Source organism: Falco cherrug, chromosome 6 (genome assembly GCF_023634085.1).
Source record: "Falco cherrug isolate bFalChe1 chromosome 6, bFalChe1.pri, whole genome shotgun sequence".
NCBI classification, from domain to species: domain Eukaryota; kingdom Metazoa; phylum Chordata; class Aves; order Falconiformes; family Falconidae; genus Falco; species Falco cherrug.
In genome coordinates, this window is record NC_073702.1 from 87,891,335 (window position 1) to 87,914,777 (window position 23,443).

General features: G+C 40.6%; 1 long non-coding RNA gene across 1 annotated transcript in view; it reads left to right on the forward strand.

Moving 5' to 3' along the window:
* Positions 1-23,443, forward strand: part of LOC129736373 (uncharacterized) — a 199,365-nt gene that overhangs the window by 46,724 nt on the left and 129,198 nt on the right. Inside the window, exons 2-3 of the long non-coding RNA XR_008732871.1 lie at positions 373-510; positions 7,858-8,013. This is a non-coding gene — a long non-coding RNA (uncharacterized LOC129736373). The remainder of the gene's footprint in view (positions 1-372; positions 511-7,857; positions 8,014-23,443) is intronic.

Genomic DNA, 23,443 nt, shown 5'->3' on the forward strand with positions numbered 1-23,443 from the left:
CCTCGAGGTGCTGGTTTTATAGAGTGAGATGTAGATGCATTTAACACTCATATCCTCTAGTCAGGAGGAGTTAGGGTTTCAGAGGATCTGAGCCTTGGTTGCTGCATTTCCCAAAGAACATAGCACAGTACCTGCATCCTCTTTTTAAACTGGAGTTGACCTTCCAGCTTCAGCTGGAGTGGTGTTGAGAGGAATGCCTCCGAGACAGCTGCTATGTTGCAAACCAGAGCTGGCTGCCCTTTTCAATAATCTTGGCAATTTAGCCCAGTGCTTTCAGAGAGAAAGTGCAAAGGATAGTCCTTAGTGTAGCACAAGAAATGATCAGCACGGATCTTGTTACCATTAATAGATTTTTTTTTTCCTGTCTTTTAGGTCTTAAATGTCCTTATTGGAAGAGGGAAGTTTGAAAACTACAGTCTTGCTGGCTTTACTTCTTGAGTTTTCCAGTTGCTGCTGCTGGCAAAACAGAATACGACCCTGCTCCAAGATGACCAAAGTAACTCTGGAAAGGTATGTTTGCCATTTTTATTATGTTTGATATATCATTAGCCTGGCAATGGGCTTGTGGAAGCGCTGGAGAAGCAAAGAATAATTACTGCTGTGCAGGGTGGTGAGATGCTGCAGGAGATCTTCACAGGACTTACGGTAGACATTTGGACATATGTAAGTATGTGTGCCCCAAGGTGTTTGGGAGGGATTCACGTGTATGACAATTCAGAGTGTCATTATATACTTCACTGCCAAGCTTGGTACCTGTTGGTGTATAAAAGCAGGTCCTCTGTGTAATCCATGGAGTCTCAAACTCTGCCCAGGATACAAGAACTCAGGGATATATAACATGCAGCTTCTCAGTGTGTTTGGCTCAGCCACGCCTATGTTTGTAGATTATCTCCAGAAAGCTGTTCAGTCATCAGCAAACTTAACCACTGAACTGGTCTGCGCCCTTTTGTTGCCGCTTGCAAGTGAGAAGGGCTGTAGGATGACCGCTGCTATTCACCCAGCTTTGCAGCACTGATGAGAGCCAGAAAGGGCACTCTGAGCATGCTGCAGCTATGTGTTGCTTCATTTTCTTCTTGCATGACTTGAAAACTGGCCTTTTCTTTGTTCAGAATTCCAGGGAGGCAACAAAATAAACAATGTTGGACTTGTGTGGGGCTTTCTTTTTAAGTCTGTGTGAGTGCAGTGAACATTAATTGCTCATAAAAGTGTTTTCCCTCACAGTGTGAAACAAATTTTTTATTAATGGCTTCTCTGCTTTCAAATGGAGAGTAAAAAAAAAAAAAAAGACTTGAAGATGGACAGAGATGTGGCATCGCTGAGGGATCTGTAATTCTCAGGCAGGGTGTATCACTGGTAACTGCTTCCTCTCGCTGTTGAGAATGGTACATGCGATGAATTGAGCAAGCAAAATACAATGGAGGTTCTTTCCGTGCCACGCTCTTCTAGGGTGGAAGAGGAGAAAGGCTAGTGGTTTGAGGCTGGTCCCAGTCCAGGTACAGCCCTGGGAGAAGTGGGGTGAGGGGGCTGAGACTGCAAGAGGTGTTTTCTGGCTACCATCAAAGGGTCTCTGCGTCAGGGCCTGCCCAGTCTTGTGAAGGTAGGGAAAAAATATTTCAACCATTTCTTCATGAAACTAAGGAAAAGCAGAAGACTGCTGGGCTGTGCAGTGTATCTCAGATGAAAAATAAGCTAAAATCAGCCTCCAGAAGGAGGAAAATAAAAGACAGGTAGCCAAGGCATTGCAGAACCTACTTAGTTCCTACTTATGTTGTGCTGAGCAATGGTGCCTCTTCTCTGACCTTGTGCGTATCCGTAATCTTCTTCCAAGACAAACAAAATCTGGAACTCTGACACCAGCTTGAGGGTTTATGTGGTTGAAAGCTTATTGTAAGGTGTATTAGGATGTGAATTTTTAGCCTGTTAGGTATTTTGATACCTAGCTATATAGAGTATCTACTCTTGTGTACTGCAATTGTCTTGTTTTGTAAATGCGAGGAGACCTATGGCAAATATCCATGATGTCAAAACATACATATAGGCAGGCTTGCAGCTTACCTCATCTAGTGGTAACTCATATAATTTTATACTGAAATATGAAATAGGTTCCTTCCAGCTAAAAGGTGCAGATAGAAATGAAATACTTCTGATTCATCGGCTTTCAGCAAAGTTGAGTAATTACAGTGTAAACAGGTGAAATACAAAATGTGACTTCACTTTTTGTTTATAATTCTAAAGAGTTTACATACTTTCAAGAAAGATTTACATGAAGAACACAGATAAGTAAATAAATGGAGTGAGTATATGATTGATGTTTTTAAAATAGTAAATGCTTCCCATTTGTAACATTCTTGAAATAGATTGGTCATGTAGGCCTTGTTTTTCTTCCTGCTTTACAAGGCTGTCTGTGTTTTGTTTATTTACTGTACAAATTTATGTTCAATGCCTCCTTTTCTGTTTAATCCACAGGAGAATTTTGGTCACTGGCAAGATCATTAAACTGTGTTAATATATGTTTAATTAAATCTTTATAACAAAATATATATGATAAATTACTGTATGAGCAATTAAAAGGAGTGAACAAGTTGAATAATGACAAAGCAGAAAAATGAAATTAGGAGTGTGAGTGAGATCAAACCTAATGTTAAGGAAAGGACACATAGGCACACAGTTTCACTGTTTCAAGATACTGCAGGCCACAATTAACACTGCAACAGATACATCCTGTGAGGATGCATGTTTACTATTGCTTGATGTTGCCTGCTTGCTACTGTCCTCATCTATTGCTGCTCATCTTGTGCTATGTCCAGAGCAGTGGAAAAACTGTTATTTCTACCAGTTGGTGTTTCTGCAGGTTACAATTCTGACAGAGATGCTGTGGCTGTAAGGAGTGGGCAGCAAGGCAGCCTCAGCAGTAGGGCCTGGGAGAAGCTGCTTTCTGAGAAATAAGGATCTGTAGAAGAGAAGTGTTCTCAGGTCACTTGCTAGTGCCTGTGCCATGGAAGTCTTCATGCTTTGCACAAAGTGGTCATTCTGCCAGTGTAACTAAATCCTGGTTCTGCAGAGGGCTAAAGCCTCACCTGTGTGTTAGGAAAGCCCTGAGGCACTTAAGCTTGAACATAGTCCCACAGAAACTGTAGAATAGCCTGTCCAGTTTGAACAAGCAACAAGAGTTCATCTTTCGCTGTTTCAAGCATGTCAGTGGAAATTGCTGAACTCCGTGTTGACCAAATTGGAAGAGGTTAAATGCAGGTAAATGGAGTGGCTGAAGAACATTTTAAAGACACAAAGTAGATAAATCAAGTTTGAAGGAAGAGATCCTTTCTAGCAAATTTCAGTAGCACCAATACAGTGGTTCAAGTTTGTTGGGTCTTGTTCAGAACGGCTACATCTGGATAAAACTTTTAAGGTGAAACTTCTACGGGATCTAAAATACCTAAATGCAAGCTTGGTTATAGACTGGCTGACAGATAGATCATTATTCCAGTGGTTTCACTGGAAAAAAAAAAAAAAAAAGGGCCAGGATTTTGAGTACCAGTTTGATATCCTTAGTAAAGTGCTTCTAACTGTTTGAAGTTCTATCTTGTTTCAAAATGCGCAATTAAAAAGAGTAGCTCAAGCAGAAGCAGTTCAGTTTTGTAGCAATCCTATTTTAATAAACCCAGAAAGACAACAGTGGTCTTGATTGAGGCAAACAAGGTTACGAAATTTCTTACAGAAACAAAGTGAAATGAGTGAATATTTAAATTACGTATCTCTAATTAGGAGCATCCTGAAGTAAGTGTAGGTCAACACAGGCTTTTACTCAGTTCCACTGTACCATTCTTGGCTTCTATTTATGTTTTTAAAAAGCAAAAGAATGCAAAGAGTTATAGCTGCAGCTGGCATGCAGTGGGGTCTCTGTTCTGTCCCTGCCTCTGCCAAGAGGGAAGTTTGTGTCTAGGAAGTTCATGTTGTTACTGTACATGTCAGTTTTTATCACTTGTAAAGGAAATGATGATCCTGAAGTGTGTTGGTAGCAAGGGAGAAGGAAGCTCAGCATATGAGGTGGTTATTATAGTTATGCAATAGTTGGCTTTACTACCAGTTCAAATGCTGCATCTGAATGACTTTAATATTACGGAGATTGTTATGTTAGAGATTGTCATTTCTATAGTGAGATTAGGTAGCTTGGATTCTATGATTGAATTGCAATAAGTCCATGGGGGGAAAAAGAAAGTGTCTTAAGGTAGTGATGGGCATGATTCGGAGCCCTGAATCCCTGTTCAGGTGAGGATGTTTCAGTCTGACAGAGAGGCTTCTGCTCCAGACTTTCTGCTGCCCAAATCCTTAGCATTCAGATGCAAAACCTTGTAACTAACCCCTCGCAGATATAAGTGGTGTTATTTCACTCACTCATACATTCCCCACCACTCCCACAAAGTTCATGGTGTTCAGATTCAGTCTTGGATTCATCTTACTATGGAGAGGTGCAAGCCATACAGCCCAGATTAAGGGTCTTGAAGTGTCTTTTAGAGCTGTGCTGTGTTTGGCAATTTGTGTTCCTTTGGGGTTGACAGAATTTTTTGGCAGTGAAGTTTTTACTCCCTGAGTTCTGCTCTGAGATTCAGGTTCAAATAAATCTGAAATGTGGAGCAGAATTCAGTCCAAGTGAGTGAGTTTCCCATGGTCTCTGTCTGAAACAATAAATCCTTCCTTGGAGAGAGAGAAGGGCAAACCTCCACCTTGGTTCATCCAGAAGATTTTCAGATGCTTTTATGAACCTGTGTTTAATTTGGGGTTTGTAAGAAAGCCCTTTCCTATTTCTTCAACTCCTGTTTCAGCTCCAGAGTATAACCCTGGCAGTGTCAGAGTTAACGGGAGTTTTTCCACTCCCATTTGCAGCAAAGGCAGGATTTCCCACCCTGAAGTGCTGCCTGTTCCTGCTTATTGCCCTTACAGGCCAAATACTGAGTTAGTAAGGGTACTTAGTGAAACACCTATCGATTTCAAAGCTGAATTTCAAAACCTCAGGATTTCATGCTATTTCCCCTAACTCTATTAAAATTGAAGTGTATTTAGCTATCAGATGTACTAATGACCCAGTAGATGACAAAATTCAATTGAGGAAGTGTAGTTGAGGGCATATACATTCCTGGATCTTTTTACTGCATTTTAAACAAAGACTCTTTGGCTGCCTTGAAAAATTCCCGCTTCCTCGGCACTCGTTGTACCATCTGTACACACAGCACATAGTGTACCTCCTGATTTAAAAAAAAAAAAAAAAAGTATTGTTCTGCTCTCCAACCTGCAGCCTGCTGTACCACTTAAACTGGAGCAAAAAAACCCGTCTGTCTAATCGATCCTTATTTAATAAACAGTGTTATCAATGCCTTTGAGACAGCTGTACAGTGTATGACATAGGGACATCAGGACATTTGCTGGCTTGCGTTAATTGGCATGGCAATGTTGTTTTTTGGCCTGGCACACCAGATCGAAAATTGAATTTACAAAATCAAACTGTAGTTATCTACATTCCTTGATGTCCTCCCAGGTGAGCTACTGGGCTTCATGCTAATAACTTCTAAAGCAAGCAAACTTTAGCTAATTATGTGCTAGTTTATTCTCCCTTGCTAAATTTTGGCAGGTTGCTTCTGTAAATTATGAAAAATAAATGTGAAATATGCAGATGTCTTTTGTTTGAAGCAGATGTTTGGTCCGCTTTGCCAGAATCTAATCAGCTGTTTCCCCGGAGTTTTTTTCTCCCCCCACCCCCAATATTGTCCAAGAGCTTTATGAAAACACGAAGGTTTGGGGGAGTGTAGAACAATAGGACATAGCTTCATTTTCCAGCTACCAGACTTTAAGGTAACTCAAGGTACATTTTTAGGCTGTTGTCTCCTCTCACTAAAGCCACAGCAGATGCTGGCAGAGGGCCCATAAAGCACAATATTGTCTGAGGACGGGCAGAATGCAAATGCAGCCTTGCCTGTAGTGGGGGGAGGTGGTGGCGAGTTGGGAGGGAGCCAGTGAAAGCTGGCTTTGATGTCCTGATGGTACATGTGGCCAAGACCCACAAATGTGTGCTTCCCCCATGGGAAGGCTCGCAGATGGGGGAGCTACACGTCTTCAGGAGTATAGTGCAGCTGTGTTAAAGGCAGGGTGGGTGGCAGGATCTGTTTCCTTCCCTCTTGCCCCAGATCACCCCCCGCCATTCCCTGGTGCCGGCGGTGGCACGGAGGGAGGTTGAATTGGCTGGTGTTGCACCCTGCGCTGCCTGGGCTGACGGAGCCTTGCAGGAGTGTTGCTCTGGTGCCATCTCATCCATGCAGCACAGGGTCTGAACCTGCCCTTATGGGTACAGTGTTTGCCTCCTGGTTATGAGAGCTTCTGAAAATGAAGCCCTCTCCAGAAGAGTGATCCACGCTGTACCTCGTACGTTGCTCCTGGCCTGCTGTGTAGCATGAGTTCTAATCCACAGCTGTGCTGACATAGCAGCTGTGCCTCCCTTGCTATGGCACGCTACTGTCCCAAGAAGCATTTCTGTCTCAACAGCAGCAGTTACAACAGTTAGAAACCAACATAAAGTGCAGAAAAGGGCCCAGATGAAGATCCCTTGAACCTCGACGACCATCCTCCCTGCCATTACAGCTCCAGCAGGCTCATCAGAAGTTCAGTAATAAGAATAGTAATTATTTTTTTAGTACAGTGCTCAGCACCTGCTTTGCACTTTCCGTTTAAGGCTTTCACAGCACTTGATTGTGCATGGATTTAAACTTCCAGCACTCCTACGGGGTAAGTATCATTATCCCCACTTTGCTTGCAGGGAAACAGACACAGAAATAGGCTAAATGATTTTTTTTTTTCTTTTTTTCAAAAGGAGAAAAGATGTGTTTTGTGTTTAAAAGACTTTACTCGAGCTTGCTATCCTGGTTTTCTTAGTCCATATCACAGCTTCCTACTGGAAGTGTTTTTCCAGCTACTGTCAGGGCTTCTCTTGTGGGTCAGCGGAGAGGGAGGTATTCCAGTTACGCAGTGTTGAGATTTGGCTCTGTGTGTTCTGAGCACTATTTTGGGTGGATCTGCTGATCGCTTCCAGGACTTGTGCTCTTATGTTAGTGCTTAAAGCTGAATGGCAAAGGCCTGCCTGAATTGATAACAACTGAGCATCTCTAGGAACCAAGAAGTAGAGAGCAGTGGGCAATTTCAGAGCGATAGGTACTTCAGTACTATGGTACTGCTTTTTTTTTTTTAATTATGGCTGAAGCACAAATCAAGAGCCAGTTGTGATAGGTGCTTTGGAAGCAATTAAAATGAATAGTCCTTGCCCCAGGGACACAGGTCTTGAGCTTGTGGCAAGATGCTCTTTACTTGTAAATAGATTGCTGGAGGGAAGGATAATTCAGCAGGCTAAGACTGCTAGGGAATTTTTTTATGGTAAAAAACTGAAGGGGGAAATAGAACCGTTGCCAATTTTTTTTTAGCTTCTTTACATTAAGGGTTGAAAGAATCCATTTTTGGTCCTTATGAAAGCATTTGTTTAATCTGACTCTATCATAAAGGAGTATTTTTTTTATAGAATGTATCCTTGTAAGGCAGTATGAATATATAGCCCTTTGATTATTCAAAAAAAATTGTACAAATCAAAATAAATTTGCCTGAGCAATTTAAAATAATTAACCTTTGACAAACCTCCCTCTCTGGTAATGGAGTAGTAACTATATGAATAAAAGATAAGTCGTGACATTCAATGAATTACAATATTCATCCCATAAATTACAGGATAAGATAGCAATATAATCTACATTTTTATAACTCTAAAATGTCCTGAACAGTAGCCCCCTGTACCCTTCAGGCTAATTTTTTTTCTATTTCTTTGAGGTATGTGATGACTTCTGTATGAAAAGCTTCCCCGGTGATGTTAAGTTTCCGCAGTGTCCACAAAGGCTGTGACCCAGGCCTGCCTTCCCAGCTCTAAAAGAGGCTTTGCCTTAACGTGAAACCTATGCTACAGAGGGGTTCTCCTGAACGCTTACAGTAAGTGCAAATTACGATCCTGGGAGTCTCCTGCTATATATCCAAGTACAATGCCAATAAACCAGGGGTGTAAACCACATGAGCATATGGACAAAATATGGTCTGAATGGCATGATTATGTTTCTCAGGCCATAATGAATTCATCCCAAGGTGCAACTGTACATCTGTTGTTATAGTGTTCATGATAGCAAACGCTACAGTTAAGGTTGCAGTTTAACTCAAATCATAGCCACCTGTTTCCATTCACTAACAACTTTCTTAAAAATGATTCCTTCTGGGCTGATTCACATCAGTCCTAAAATGGTCATTCACTTCTATATTTATTTGGGGGGAAATCGCTTTGATTTATAGAGTAGGCAAGCTGAAAGAGTTCTCCCTCTTCCCTGTGATTCTCACCAATGTATTTCCTTAAAATAAATCAAACCCTCTAGTTTTTAAGGGACTGATCCAACTCACATTGATTTTTTTTTTTTTTTATTATTTTTTTTTTATGCTGTATTGGGCTTTCTGTGACTCACTTAGTGGCTGCTGGCATAGAGTAACACTGTGTAGAAACAGATCTGAATACTGTGCATGAAGCTTTAGCTGCTTAGAAGTTAGGAGTCTTATTGAGACTACTTTTCTTTTACATTGTGTATTTGGTAAGTGTTGCTTACAAGACAGCCCATCTTTCTTTAGTTGTGATAAATCCAAACCACTGTCTTTACAGACTGGAAAGGAAGGGTAAGATGCTTTGAGTCTTGACAGTTGATAACCAAGGAAGATAAATTTCTTTCCAGAAAGTTTGCCACCCCTCTGAGAGAGATGAGGTACCAAAGAGACTATCAGCTATTACCAAAACCTTAAAAATGGCAACAGAGGAAAATCTAGTTTCAGGTCTACAAACATCATGTTCTTTTTCACTGACTGTCTTAAAAAATTTTAATGCAAAAGTCAACTTTGCAAATGTAAATTCCAAGTTAAAGTGTAAAAATGTTAAAGGAGAGCCTGCTACTGATCCTTAAAAAGCGATATGTGTCGGTGATACATAAAACATTTTGAGGTGCAAATGATTCTGAATGGGATAGATTACCAATAAACAATGTTTCTGGAGCAATGTCATTTCTTAGCAAGAGTCCGTAGTCCATTTGTTATTGAATGCCCCCTGTCATGATTTCACCTGAGGGAAGGAAATGTGTGGCTGATTTCAGGTTTGGGTTTGATATGGCAGTGTAAGAGTGTTGGGCTGTTTGGTGCCCCATTGTATTGGGCATCATTGCAAGCCCCCTCCTGACAGCTGTTAAGTGCAGGAGGGAGATCACATGTTTTTTCTTGAAAAGCTAACTTGCCACATCGTGGTCACCTCCCTCTGAGGGACAAATGCTGATTCCAGTGTGGAGCCTGAAGAGCTGAGTTAGCTGCTAGGTTAATCCACACGTGTTGATAAGCAAAAAAATTTCCTTCCTTTGAGACTTCAGAGCATTCCTTGGCTGTGTGTTACCTACTGCTACTCTGGAAATGAATGGAAAGTGCGTTGGGATGCAACAGGAAAGTCAGAAGAGTTCCTCTGTCCCTTTCATTTCTGTTACTTAAGTGGTCCCACTCACTAAGGACAGGGAGGTTCTCCAGTGCATGCAAGAGTGCCTCTTTCTTTAAGTAATAGCATCGTTCAGCTTTTATAGACACAGAATCCAGAATATAACTTGCAAGTATACTCATGTCCTTATCCTTACTTAATAAGGGGGAAGTTGAGAGGAGACTTGTCCGCAGCCTTGCAGCCAGACAGGGGCAGGCTCGGGACTGGAGCTGAGATCCCAGCCCTGTGCTAGCCCCTGGGCTCTCCTTCCTCTGTGTACTGGCTCTGCTGCCTTCAAGGCTCTCCCTGCCTGTGAAAGGTGAGAGCATTAATGGGCTGCAGTGCGACAGCTCTGCAAAACCTCTGCCAAGCACACAAAAACTCTTCCATTTGGCAAAGTGACACCGCTGTCGTGCCTTCATTGTTACAAGCGGGGACAGACGTTGTGGTAGAAATTGTTGGAAACAATAACAAAGGCTGTGTTTTGTAGGGTTTTTTTTAAAAAATAATTCTTGAAGTTGCTGCTTGAAATTAGGACTTGCACAGCCTTTTTGTTCGTTTGCTATCCTGTCAGCATATTTTCTACCAAGCTTCTGTTCTCTTGGGTGGGACAGAGGAAGATGCTGGCAGGATGGGCAGATGGATGGCAAGCTGCCACTAAGCCTGGAGCTTGCAGTCCACATCTACCTAGATGCACAGGGCTACACGTGGCACGATTTGGAGCCTAAGAGAGGAGTTGAACTTTCAGTGATGCATTTCTAGTAACTCTTTTCCTTACCTTTGTTAAAAGGTGCCTTAGTTAAAGCTTGTATTATCAGAGTTACAAAGATGCATTGATATAATTATGTGGTAATGATTTCATCTTGATAATTTACTGCAATTAAGGCAGCTTTTTGTGTTATTGCTGCTTAAGTTAGATGTCATCTTTTTAATATATTTGCGAGAGAAGAAAAGAGGAATTCTCTCGTAGCTTCAATATTGCTAAAAATAAAGGAAGATTGTGCTCTTCTGCTGCTGCTTACTGACACTGTCAAGAATAATGTGAGTGAAATGGAACCAAAGCAAAATGTGTTCTTCCCTGAGCTCTAACTGGGTAGCATTATAGCTCATTTTATCAGGCTCTCAATCATGAAGTGGCCTTTCTTCTTGAACTTGCAGGCAGAGGAAATTCCTTATTCTGTGAAGTAAGCCTACTTTTATGCTTACTATTTATTTAGCCATTTGCAGGGAGAATGTTATTTACATAGAGGAATTCATGGAGGGGGGCATGAAATCAACCATTCTCTTTTCTTTCCTTATGGCAATCATGTGGATATTCTTGTTTTCAATTAGTGATGTAAGAGGAAAGAAGGGGGAATATGGCTTCAGTCTGTCCCTCTTAACAGGTTTTTTTCATAGGCACAGAGTCCAGGTAGTCTGCTGGTGGCAGTGATCTATTTGATTTCCAAGGTTTGGTGTCTGGCAAAATATTAACAGTGATGCAACTTTTGTGTTACTTCAGTGTTGTTTATTATTTTGTGCCTATTTATCCGTGTTTTCAAGACAAAACTTAGTAGTGGCTCACTCGGGGGATTGGTAATTGGATATAGAGCCTTTCACCTCCAGGTCAGTGGTTCAGATTTGTTACAGGTCAGTACTGCCTGGGAGTTGCCACCATGTGACAGCTGCTCGGTGGCCCTTTATGAAATAAGTTGGTGGTCCCAGCTCATTTCCTTGAGAGCAGGTGTCTTCAGCACACAGCAAACTTGAGGACACCAGTGCAAAACACATTGTTGGTAGAAAAGAGGAATTGCGCTCAGGTATAATGCTCATGATTTGTATGAACTTAAAGAAAAAAAATCAAGAGAGCAAATATACATGTCTAGATCCTCAGCTGGCGTAGATTTGGCATAGATCCATTAAGTGTAGCTGCAGCAATTATCACCAGCTGATTAAAATAGTTCACTGTGGAGGGACTGTATTAGTAATCTAAAGGTTACTGACGTTACAGTAATATTTTAGTTAACTACAGACTAAAATTAAAAATCCAAGTGCCTTAGAATTAAAATCACATTTAAAACAAATCCAGGCTTGCTGAAGTTTGGAATAACACTAATTCTTCCATCTAGTGATGCCCTGAGATAACCGTACAATTATGGTTAATGCATTTTACTGTTTGTTGTCCCAAAGGAGATGAAATTGGATTTCAAAGATACATTAGTCTCCAACTTTTAATGACTCTCTGCTTTTAACAGCTTTGCCTGTGCATCTGCCTAAACTTCCAGGGCAACAAAGCCAAGCAAGCAATTCTGAACCACTGAAGTGTAGTGATGGTAGAAGTGAAGTCTTCCACCGAGGAAGCTCCTAACACTAGGGGAACATAAATGTCTTGTAACACTTCTTTAAGAAAAACTTTTTGCAGTTGAAGAGTAATTTAATTATCTCTGATATCACTGAAATATTGTTTAAGAGGAGTCTCAGTCTTGTCTGACAGTATTCAAGAGGAAGACAAGAGAACCATTTGCTCTAGAAAAAATAATTTCTGCTGCGAGGTTTTGCTGCAGTATTTCAGATCCAAGTTATTCTAGTACTAATTTCAACTAGGACAATAAAAAGGCACAGGGTGTGTAATTTTGTCATAAAAATGAGCTTGAAGTAAAATATTTATAAATTCTCGAAAGTCATTCTGTGCTTTAAAGAGCAAGCACACTGTTTGGAGAGGGTGCATCATGGAAAGAAGTTGAACTTCTTTGAAATGCAGACTTCAGCCTTAATTACAGAGCAGTGACTAGCACTTCCATTGCTTTAGGCTTAAAAGTGATAGAGACGGACGAGTAGCCTCTTCTCAGTAATTGCTTTTCTTCATAATGTATAACTTATGCTCTCTTTCTTTAAACCCACTATTCCCATGTCTCATATAATTTAAGGAGCAGACTAGCTGACTGGGTGTTGCTATTTCTTACCTCCAAGCTGACAGAAAAGCGGATGAAAAGGCAAGCAAGAAAAAAGTAGAGAGGGTTGGAATTGCAGAATGGATAGTGAAATGCCATTTTAGGTGATCTGGTGTGATGTGCTGGATGATGGAGTCTTATTTTCTGTGGTCTCTTGGTTTGCTGTCAATTATTGACAAGGACTGGAAGACTTGCTAGGTATCTTATAAGAAAAAAAAGTCAGTTATCAAAGTGTCTAATCCTAGTCTGAGTGTCAGATTCCTTCATCAATTTATACCTTCTGTCGTTCATAACTTAGTAAATTTATATGTTATTTGTTTCTCTAATTCTGACATTATCTACTGTCTAGGAATAATTAGTGTCATGATGATGCAAATACAGTGTCCAAAGACATTTGCTTCAAAAGGATCAATTTCAGTTATTTACAAAACTGAAGGAGGTGGGATTCAGCCATTAAAAAAAGGAGGCAAACATTGCTTGTGCAAATACTTCTGCTACATCGAAACTGAACAAACTAAGGCTCTGGAAGAAGGAAGGGTAAGAATTCCAGCTGCCTTCTTTCTTTCTATCTGAAACTTGGAGGTACAAGGGCATAGCTAAGTGTACCTTATTCAGTCACCCAGAAAAAGACACCATTTGAATGCACTTGCTGAATAGAAGGCACAACGATAATAGCAACGTCACACAACAGAATGGCTATTGCCAAATCGCTTTAGCCTGATCATCAGGACCAACAATCTGTTAACCAGCCCATTCTCTAGTTTTTGCTGCAGCAGCATGCTTTAATTTGAGATTACTGTTGCAGCTAACAAGAAACAAACAGTTCTTGAGGGGTGGTTTAAAAGAAAAAAAAAAAAATCAGCAAAAAATCTCACAGTCCAGAAGAGTCAAATATTGGAAGGTGAAAGGAAGATTAAGAAGAAATTGCCTGTTACAGAACTTCATTAAAGTCATTTATTAGCTTTGTAATGCCTAACAGTCTGCTGGCTTCAGAATTTTTTCATACAGGGGGCGGATAAGGGAGCGTTTCACTTTCATTTGCATTCTTGATCCCCGCTGCTCTGTTTATAGCGTTGATGCTATTCATACAGTCTTTGCAATATTAATTTTTAATTTATGATGCTCATTAGGAGACACTTAAAACAGAACAATTATCATTTATCTTGATATATTATTTACTAAGACTTGCTGTCATGGTTAGGGACTTGTGATTAGTGGGAGGGGAATAGAAAACAGCTCCGAAAAGTGCTTGGCTGAAGGGACTGGGGCTTAGGAAGCGGTTGTCACCACCAAAGCCCTGAAGTTCTGATGTCTAAGCAAAAGACTTGCAGCACCTAATCAAAACTCGGGAAGAACCTTGGAAGATGAGCCTGGGACAGTGCTTAATGAACCTGCAGGACAGTATTAATGAAAGTCACTCGTAAACCACCAGCTCATCAATTATTCATCCTGCTATCGTCCTGGTACTTTACTGTCTTCCCTTTTCTCCTCAATGTGATTACCCTTTTTTTTTTTTTTTTTTTTTATTCCCTCTACCCTCATTTTCCTTTTGTGGATTTGCTGACATGTACCCCTGGTAGCGCTTCCTCCCCAGGAAATTGTGTTTCTCAAGGCACCCGCATAGTATCCACAGGAACAAGAAGGGAAAATTGTGCTCTTTGAGGCATTTGGATGGATGTGCTGCATTTATTAAGACTTAATAAACCAGATCACTGATATGACAGCCCTGGATAACCTGATTTGTTAAAGGCTGCCATATTGGAAAGTCGGGATCATCTATGTATTTCTTAATTAATTTGTAGTGTTTAGTAACTTATTGTCACACGTTATCTGTATAGAAGTCTATATGGCAAAACAGAACTTCAAACAGTAGTGACCTACTAGGAATACATTGGAGTGCTTCTCCCCTGCCCCCCTAGTTGTCCCTCATACAGGACTTCTGAGAATCCCTGCGTTCAGTCTCTCAGTTCCCAGGTTGTTCATAATGTATGCTTGTGCAGGAGAGAAGGCAAATTGGATGTTTTGGAGCCTGATAATTGCAGCTCTGCATCTGAAACCAATTGTTGTATTTTTAGCTCTGTTTGTTTTATTTAGTTATTTTTAGACTTCCTGAAAGGGGTATTACTTCTGTTTGTTCTCTGTTTGACATCAAAGCAGGGAACAACAAATTACTAATTTTGTAACCTATTCCCTGGACACCTGACTTTCAGTTTTTTGAACCATTGCACAGCAGCAGCGGAACTGTATGCACAAGACCTCGAGGACTGATACCATCAAACACCTTTGAGTTGCACACACCATTCCCTGCCTCTGTTATGTTGAAAACCTTGACACTGCGACTAATCTCAAAGGCAACCACTGTATTGATAAATTATATTTTCTAAGGGAAAGGATAGGGAAGGGGTTATAAATTCTGTGGTTCAGTAATTCTGGTGCTGTTTTTTGGTTTTGTTTGGTTGTTTTTTGTTTTTTTGTTTTCTTTTTTTTACTTCTGCCTTCTGTATTTTGCAAGCTGGTATTTAGAATGCATTTATACCAAAAGGGGAAAACAAAAATCCCCTGCCTGGTGTTATGGGAAAGCTGATACAATAGTCTATGATGACTTTTTCAAAGTAGTGTAATGAAGACAAGGCACGATGCTATAGCTAGTATTCATGCTATGTTGCTTTTAATCTCCAAGTTTAAAAACCTTCACAGAATGATCTCTGCAGCACCCCCTGTGAATGAGGTATGTAGGCATCGTTAGCCTCTTTGTTGCGTTGTATCAGAACTTCAGTAGGCCCTGGGATGTAAATGCAAAAGGCATGGGAGGAAGTTTTCAGCACACATATCAATTGCTTACATTATTTTGCACCCTGTTGTAGATTTAGATCCTCTTGTAAAGAAAATACTGCATAATGATGATTCCCTCCCCAGCAAAACCAGCTCTGACTACTGCTGTAAATAATTGTTTGTGCTTGGGAGTCAGTCTTATGCTAAACCCAAGCAAATTTATCTGACAATATTTTTTCTTCATTAATCGACAAAATATTCCCCAAAAGTTCCCTATGTGAACTCATTTAGGCAGGATTTTGAAAACCATTAGCATGATTTGGAGGTGTAAATCCTATGCTCTGGTGTGACACGAGCGCTCAGAAATGTACCCTGACCCACATCTGAGAGAGGTGACACGTGTACATGTCAAACTGCAACCCCACGCAGGAGCTAGCTTGTCTCCTGGAAACCTTATAGCTGTGTTAGTGTGGCATGCTCCTGGGCTTACTGTGACAGAGCGGGGGGATGAGTAGACATGCAGTGTTATGCTCATACAGTGATAAATGGGGGTTTCCTTGTGGCCCTGTGCCGCTCTGTGTAAGCGGGCACCAGGACTCGGAGAGCCCTTTGGAAAATAAGTCTTGGATTCGAATCATCAAGACACTCTGGACTTTTCTACCTATTCTAGCTAGTTATAGAGGGTTTCATTCATCACCTCTAAAGAATGCTTTTGGATTAGTCTTACATCTTTCCAACCGAATCCTACCTTTGCTGCTCCGGTAATTTAATGTTGGAGTCGCAATTTACTATAAACCTTCTTAGCAGGCAGGTAATCAACTTAACAGAGTTTATTGCACAAGCAGCTGTTCAGCAATCTAATATTATTATTTTTTTACCTGTTATTTGCAGCTGCAGAACAGGATAAATCCACATTAGTTCCAGTCTCCGCCTGACAAACAATCTCATCTCTGCCATGTTCTAATTTTCAATAACTTTCAAGATCTGGGTTCTGCAAACTATGAAGCACATAAATTGAACAAAATAACTTTGAATGAAGCATGCCTGCTTAGTTTCTCTGCTCTTTTACATGCCAAAGTCTTAGCTTTGTATGGCGTGTTAGTGATTTTTATTTTTTCCCAAACTGGAAAGGGTTCACCTACTTTTGTTGGTGGCTAACAGAATTGCTAATGTTTCTAACATGATAGGAAGAATCACCCCAGGTGTTTATAGCATTTCAAACAAGGCACAGCAACAAGCTGAGACGAGTAGGTGTGTTCCTCCTAAAGATGGTGTGTTATATGCTCTTGCAGTGGCAATATCAGGTCTTTTAAACCACAATCCTATTTCCCTAAAGCTTTCTTCGTAATAACATTTCACTTTTTCAGCTTTCATTGAAGCTTGCAAAGAGGGAAATTTGGTAGTGTGCATGTCACAGAGTAGCGTGGCACAGCTCTTTTAATGCTGGCCCTTTATAATCTTTGTAAGGTCATGTAACTTTTCTGATTTTTGCCTAGGGATAACTTTTGCCTTATTTTAACATATTTCCTTTTGTCTGGTTTGGCCAGTAATTGACTTTGTCCTTTTTTCATTTATTTCTCTGCCTCCTGGTTGTAGCATCTTCTCCCTGGAGTCTCAGGTTAGAAGTTTTCCCTTTTGTGAAACCATGACAGGTGCCTAATTGAATGATGAATGTCCCTTTATTACTCTGTAATTGAACTGCCAGCTTTTTGATTGGTTTGTAGAGATGCTCCACTCCTCATCAAGCACTGCGGGGGGCTCCGGGGCTGGCAGGCTGGGCCTACCCTCCATCTGTCTAATCGCATCTCTCCCCTACTTGGGTTTTGGGTGGAGAGGGGGCTCGGGGGGAGGAAAGTCATAATAAATTATGCTAATTCGGTGTCGCCGTGACAATAAGAATATCGCATTGTTACGTGCGTGGCGGCAGCAAATGCGAGAAGACGTTTTGTCGTCGTGGCTGCCTGGCCTGACAGGCCCTCGATGAAGATTAATGGCCCTCACCTGAGTGACAGAGCAGGGGATTGTGGGGCAGAGCGGGTCATTCATCATACTCTGACAGGTGTCATTCACTCCGACAGCCGCACCACTGTCGCCTGGCTAGTGGTTCCATTTTTCTGCCAGTTAAGCAAGGAGTTTAATAACATCCCCAGAATTAAAACTCATTCTTTGTAGCAGGTCTGACAGCTGAAAATAAGAAAATCAATTCTTCACATGTTATAGCCCAGTTAACTGACTAGGGCTTTGACTTTAATTTAGTCTTTGGGCTGAATTTCAAGTAGGGTGCTTTTGTAAGACATCATCTATTAAAATTTACCAATAGCACTACACTGTTATTATTGTGGCTGGATTAAAATGCAGCCTTTAATAGTGGATGTCATCTTCATTTGGTGCAAGCTCAAGTGCATATGGCTCTGGTGGGGCATATTCCACTTCATCCTCATTAGTGATGTTTATAGCTTCTCTCTTCATTAATATTGATCCCTTAAACTACAGAGGAAAACAAGACAGACACTAATTTGAACCATTTTGTATCATTAAACTGTTTGGATTTCTTTGTTTCACTCATTCTGGCGAGCTGAATAAAATATTTCGGAAATGGAAGGAAAAAGAGACTGCAGAAACTTCTGGCAGCCTCTTGGTGGGAAGAGCCAGGTTAGCCTTATGGCCCTGTGCTGCTGAGACTTACATGCTTCTGGATGAGGCTGGCTAATCCTGGGGAAGGCTTGGAAATAGCCCCTAAGAAAACAGCTCTAAAACAATGACCTTAATATGTGTTTAATATCTCAGCTAGCAAAGCCAGGACAAAAATGTTTGTTGCCTGTTTAGGTTAACTCATTAAAACTGTTGTAGCCCAGGGGCAGGCATGACTAGCTGGAAGCTCCTCTGTGGAAACACGAATGAAGAAGACAGATTGATGTCTGTTTGTCTTATTTAGGAGATTTGTGAATCATCAATGCGGTACCACTATGAAAAATGCAACCAGGATCCAAAGAAGTGTGAGACCAAGTGTTTCCCGTGGACTTGGAAACATTCTGGCTGTTGTATAAGGCCAGAATGAAGCTGTATGTGCAGCAGTGTGTGCGTTTCAGGTCAGCGTAATCGAGAAAGATTAATTCAGTGTGGAATAGGCACCAAGAAAAAGGCTACTAGGGTGATCACGAAAATGCAGAGCTGTCTTACAAGGGGAGAACAAAGGACCCCAGCTTGTTTGGACTAGCAAAATGAGGGCTGGGGAGGACTGTGACTGCTCTCTACAAATACTTCAGGGGAGGTAAACACAGGGAGTTGAGGAGAACAGAGTCTTGCTGTGATAGCCCAGGGCATTGCTTCCAGTCCTGTGTTCTTATAAAGCAACCATAATTTGTCTCCATGTAGATAATAAATCAAGAACGGTGAGAGAAATTGGATGCGTACCTCTCAATCTCACTGAAGCTGTTCAGGTTGAGGAGAAGGAAAGGTTTCATTTAGGGGTGGTGGGGGAGGACAGGAATTATCACACTTCAGGAAATTTATTTCTGTCTCTGTTGCAAGCAGAGAGGGGTGCATAGGACAGCCAGGCTTCTCCACAGACACTTCATTTAAGTGCCTGGATTTATATGGAGAAGTCTGTACACCTCAGTTAAATATGAATAAGGAGTTCAACCCTGATTTTGTTTTATAGAGAGCATGTTGTAGTATACTTTAAGATCTTGTAAACTTTTCTCTCTGCCCGATATGAAAGGTTACATTTTATTCTGTGGAGATTTACACTGCTTTGAAAGGAAGAATTTGCTTCTCCATGTTTGCTGTTGGTGATCTGTGTTACGTTAGCACTGTGAATGAATTGCATTTAAACAAACAGCGTAGAGGCAAACTGGGTACATGTGTAGAGAATAATGACTAACAAAATAATAGATGAGAACATTTAGCAAGTCTGTATTTGGTCTTAGATAGTTGCGTGTGCGTGATGTTTCTTTCCAGCATGAAGGAGAGGCAAGGAGTGACCACCATCCTGGTTTGCGGTTTACTGTCAGCTCACGATGCCGGTGTTGTATGGCCTCAGAGGCTGCACAGGTTGTACGGGTGCTCATTGCATACTAGATAGCCATTGCTTGCTTACAGGAGAGAATTGCCTCCCCAACTTTATTTCTAAATTATTTTTTTTTTCTGAAATCATTAACAAATGAAGGCCTTTCTTGTTCCTGCAGGTTATTGCAGTTTTTTTTCACGTGAGGCATTAAACAATAAAATATCATTGGGCAACCTCTGTCTTCACAAGAGAAATATTGTATGGGTGATACTGGGTGTGCAAACTGAGGGTGAAGAAATGTCACTGACCAAGAATTGAATATAGTGGCACGTTGGAGTCCTGTCTGACTCTTGAAAATGAAATAGTCCCTTTGGGCTCCACTTGGTTCCAGTTTCAAACTGGATTGGAAAAGAAGGATCAGCAGAATGGTTATAGTGACATGATAAAGTGGTCATAAGTTTGCTATTTAGTTTTTTGTTAATTGTGTATCCGAAGTTGTGTTTCTTCTGAGTATTTTTATGCGTAGCTGCATGCATGCTGTACAAGTAAAGCAAAAATAGAGGAAAGGGAGGAAGTAGGTGTTTTCTAGTAGACTCTATGATTGTTGTAGCCTTCAGTATTGCCCATAGAAATGAGAGCTGTTCTAAAAGCATGTGAGTCACTGACTGTTTGGAAGGCAAGTCTTTTCATTAAAGGCAGGTTTTTCATAAGGCAGCTCTAAATAAAACAATATTTATGAACCTAAAGAAAAATACCCTATAATAATTTTTTTCAGTTAATAAGAGAAACATGATTAAAACACTCCTGTTACCTCACTAATGCAAATGCCTCCATGTTAAATTATATCTTTTTTTTTTTTTTTTTTCTCCCCTTCTCAATCTGGCTGGGTGGGTCTGCACTCCAGACATTAGATTCAGTGAGACTTTATACATGCAAAAAAATTAAATTTTTTTTTAAAAATGGAATTTGGAAATACCTGCTTTTAGAAATAAAATTAACACAGGTTTGTTGTTTTGGATTTTGTTTGGGTTCCCCCCCCCAAGATGCAGCTATACATTTATCACCTGTTTTTTTCCTTATCCTGATTTTAAGTCATCAACATTCTAATCCAATAACAAACAGTTGCGCTGGAGTTTCCATATATTAATATATTAGTGCAATTTTTGTGCTCAGAGGCAGCCGATGACTTGTCAGGAACATATTGCAGAATCTTTAAGAAGTTTCACCCCGAACTGAAAGTGACCATTTTGGTTTTGTGCTTTCTGAGGTAATTTTCCATAGAATATATTTTTTAAATGGAGATTGTGCTTGCCAGGCTTAGTCAATCACAGATAAGATATTTTTCTATTCTCATCTATACGTAATGAAGTCTATATGCTAACCAGTTACTCTAAGAGGTGAATACCTAAAGGGCACTGGAAAGTTTTGGATGCTTCATGCATGTGGCTGCTCAAGACAAGATGTGATGTTAACAAGGGAGAGGTGGGAAGAGCGATACTGAAGGACACAGAGTGAGTGGGTAACTACTATTAGTCCAGCAGGTTTCATCAAAATTTGACTGTTTTGCTTAATTTAACAGCAAAATGTAACAACGTATAGAACTTGCTATGCGACATCATCAAATAGGACAGGTTGCCTAATTCCAGTTTGGGAAGCGCTGACACTGGTGAATTGTGAGGCAGAGATGAAATTAGCACCCTGTTCTGCGTTCCCTCAGACAAGCTGGCCTAGTTATCTAAAGACGTAAGAATGTATTAACCAGTGCAAATAAAAATAGCAAAAGGAGTGCTAAAGTAGCTTCTACTTAGCTGACTGTATTTCCTGTTCTAATTATTTTCACTAAGCCACTTCTTAAAGAACTGCTGATAGTTCATTCCCCCCCCCCCCCCCCCCGTGAGTCCTGGCACCTGTACATCATGGCTTGGTTCTGGGTAACAACATCTGTAGTGAAACCTTCAATATATATATATATATATATTATTTTTTTTTTAAGGGATTCTTGTTACATTACTTAAACCAAATGAAATGGGTTTGTAGAGCATGGCCAGGTGCCTGGCTTAGGGTGGAGGTTTCGCTGACTTTATAGAGAGCCTTGATGACTAGAGTAAATGAAATGTCTTAGGCGTTTCAAGTGAATTTCCTCTTTCTTCCCAGTCTTCAACAAGGTCACTAACCTATCCAGAAGGAAGCTTTTACTACCCATGCCTAGATACCACAATGGAAAATCTTGACTATTCTAGACTCTTTGGCTATGTCTTGTACCATGTCCAATAACTACTGTGCCATGCAAGAATCCCCTGATCCTTCTAAAATTGACAGCATCACTTAACTTAGTTGAATGGACTGTTTTTTAGTTTTATCATTAGATACTGACTGTTGCATCAGCTGTTCTGCCGTTACAAAAAGGCGTTCTGTTTTTATGTAAGAGATGCTTTTGTCCAAGATAGTTCTAGATATGTAGCCACTAATGAAAGTGTAAAGGAAAGTATTGCAAGTTTGACATTAAATGTAGGTCTTACAGCAATGAGAGTATGACTTAAAGAGGAGGTTATGCAGGCAATGTGATTCTAGCAGGCTCAATTACAGTAGGAGTTAATTTGATAGGGATCATAGACCTACACTGTAGCCAATTAGTAGGATGGAACTGGAGTACACACAACAAAAGGGCTTGATAATAAGCAAAGTACTTAGGAACAGAAGCCAAATGAAAATGAAATAAAAGGCTGTGATCCAAAAATCTATGGTCTTGAGAACATGGGACAGCCTCCAAATGGGTGATTATGGCATTTATCACAAGGTACATTGGGTCAAAATACCCATTAAAGTTGCTACAGAAATTTCATAAACAGGAAACTGCATAAAGAAGATGATTTGGAAAAGGAGGAAAATGCTAATCTAATTTGGCATCAGTTTTCTTGGATCTACAAAGGTACCATACAGGTTTATATTCATTCTGCCTCACTTTCAGACCATAACTGCTCATCTGAGTTAGGATCCTATTTGCCATAGGTTTGGTGGTAATGTAGCAGGGGGTGGTATCTCCAGAGTCTGGAGTGGTGGGGGAGCCTCTGTGCTTTGGAGGTGACAATTTCCCCTGGCAGGCAGGGAGCTCGGTGCGGGTTTCAGCTGAAGCGCATCAGGTTAGGTTTAAATTTGGGCACCTAGGCAATAGTGTAGTGTGGTGGGGACCTATTCTGGCTGTAAGAGAACAAATGGAGGGGTGGGTACTTGACACCAAACATAGGCGCTGCGTGGCCATGCCGCCTTGCAGGTAGATGCAGCTTCAAGGCGCAATGGCACAAAATAATGTGTGTTTCAAGGTATAATGCTACGGCGTGACTTCAGTGAGCTGCAGAAAATGTTACCAGAATCTAAAAGAGTTAAGATAATAAGGAAAGAGTTACAATAAATAAACCAGGTGGGTAATAGATGCAGTTGGTTGATCCTTGTGGAAACTGGCCTAACGGCACAGAGGCACAGCTAGATGATGCACCAGTGAGGCCTCTAGGAAGGCTAATACTCTGCTGAAGAGTGATGCTCTGAAAGAATTGCTGCAGAAGGAATGAAGATGACATTACAAGAACAGCAAAAGACAGACCCGACCATGTTGGGATTAACGATTCTGAGGGTGTCCGAGAGCTGCATCAAAGAAAGTGCATTTGAGATCATGCTGAGGAACCCCATGTGCTGCACATTGGAACCATGCTAATAGATTCATTTTAAGGCCTGAAAAGGCGTTATGATTATCACTTTTGTAATACAAACTAGAGAGCCTTATCTTTTAATTTTGCATTAAGTTGTTAATGTCTATTATGTAAGCGTACCAGATGCTTACACTGAGGCTTCTTTCTAAAAGATTTCAAATTGTGAAAAATTTACCATCTTTTCCTTGCTTAAAGTGTTCCCTTAGTGAGTTTATAATTTTGTCTTTGTGACTACCAACTATTCCATCATGTTATGCATGTTTCCTGCTGATTTAGAGATTAATACACTGATATCTTTTTTATTTATTTTTTTTTTATTCAGAAGTGGAGAACTCTTTCTCATGTGTTATAATAAGCAGACTTCTAACCTTCTTTGGGGTAATTCAGACACCTTACAGAAGTATGTCAGGTCAATGTAATTGCCTTTAACCAAACCACTAGTTTTATTAGTGATTGCTTA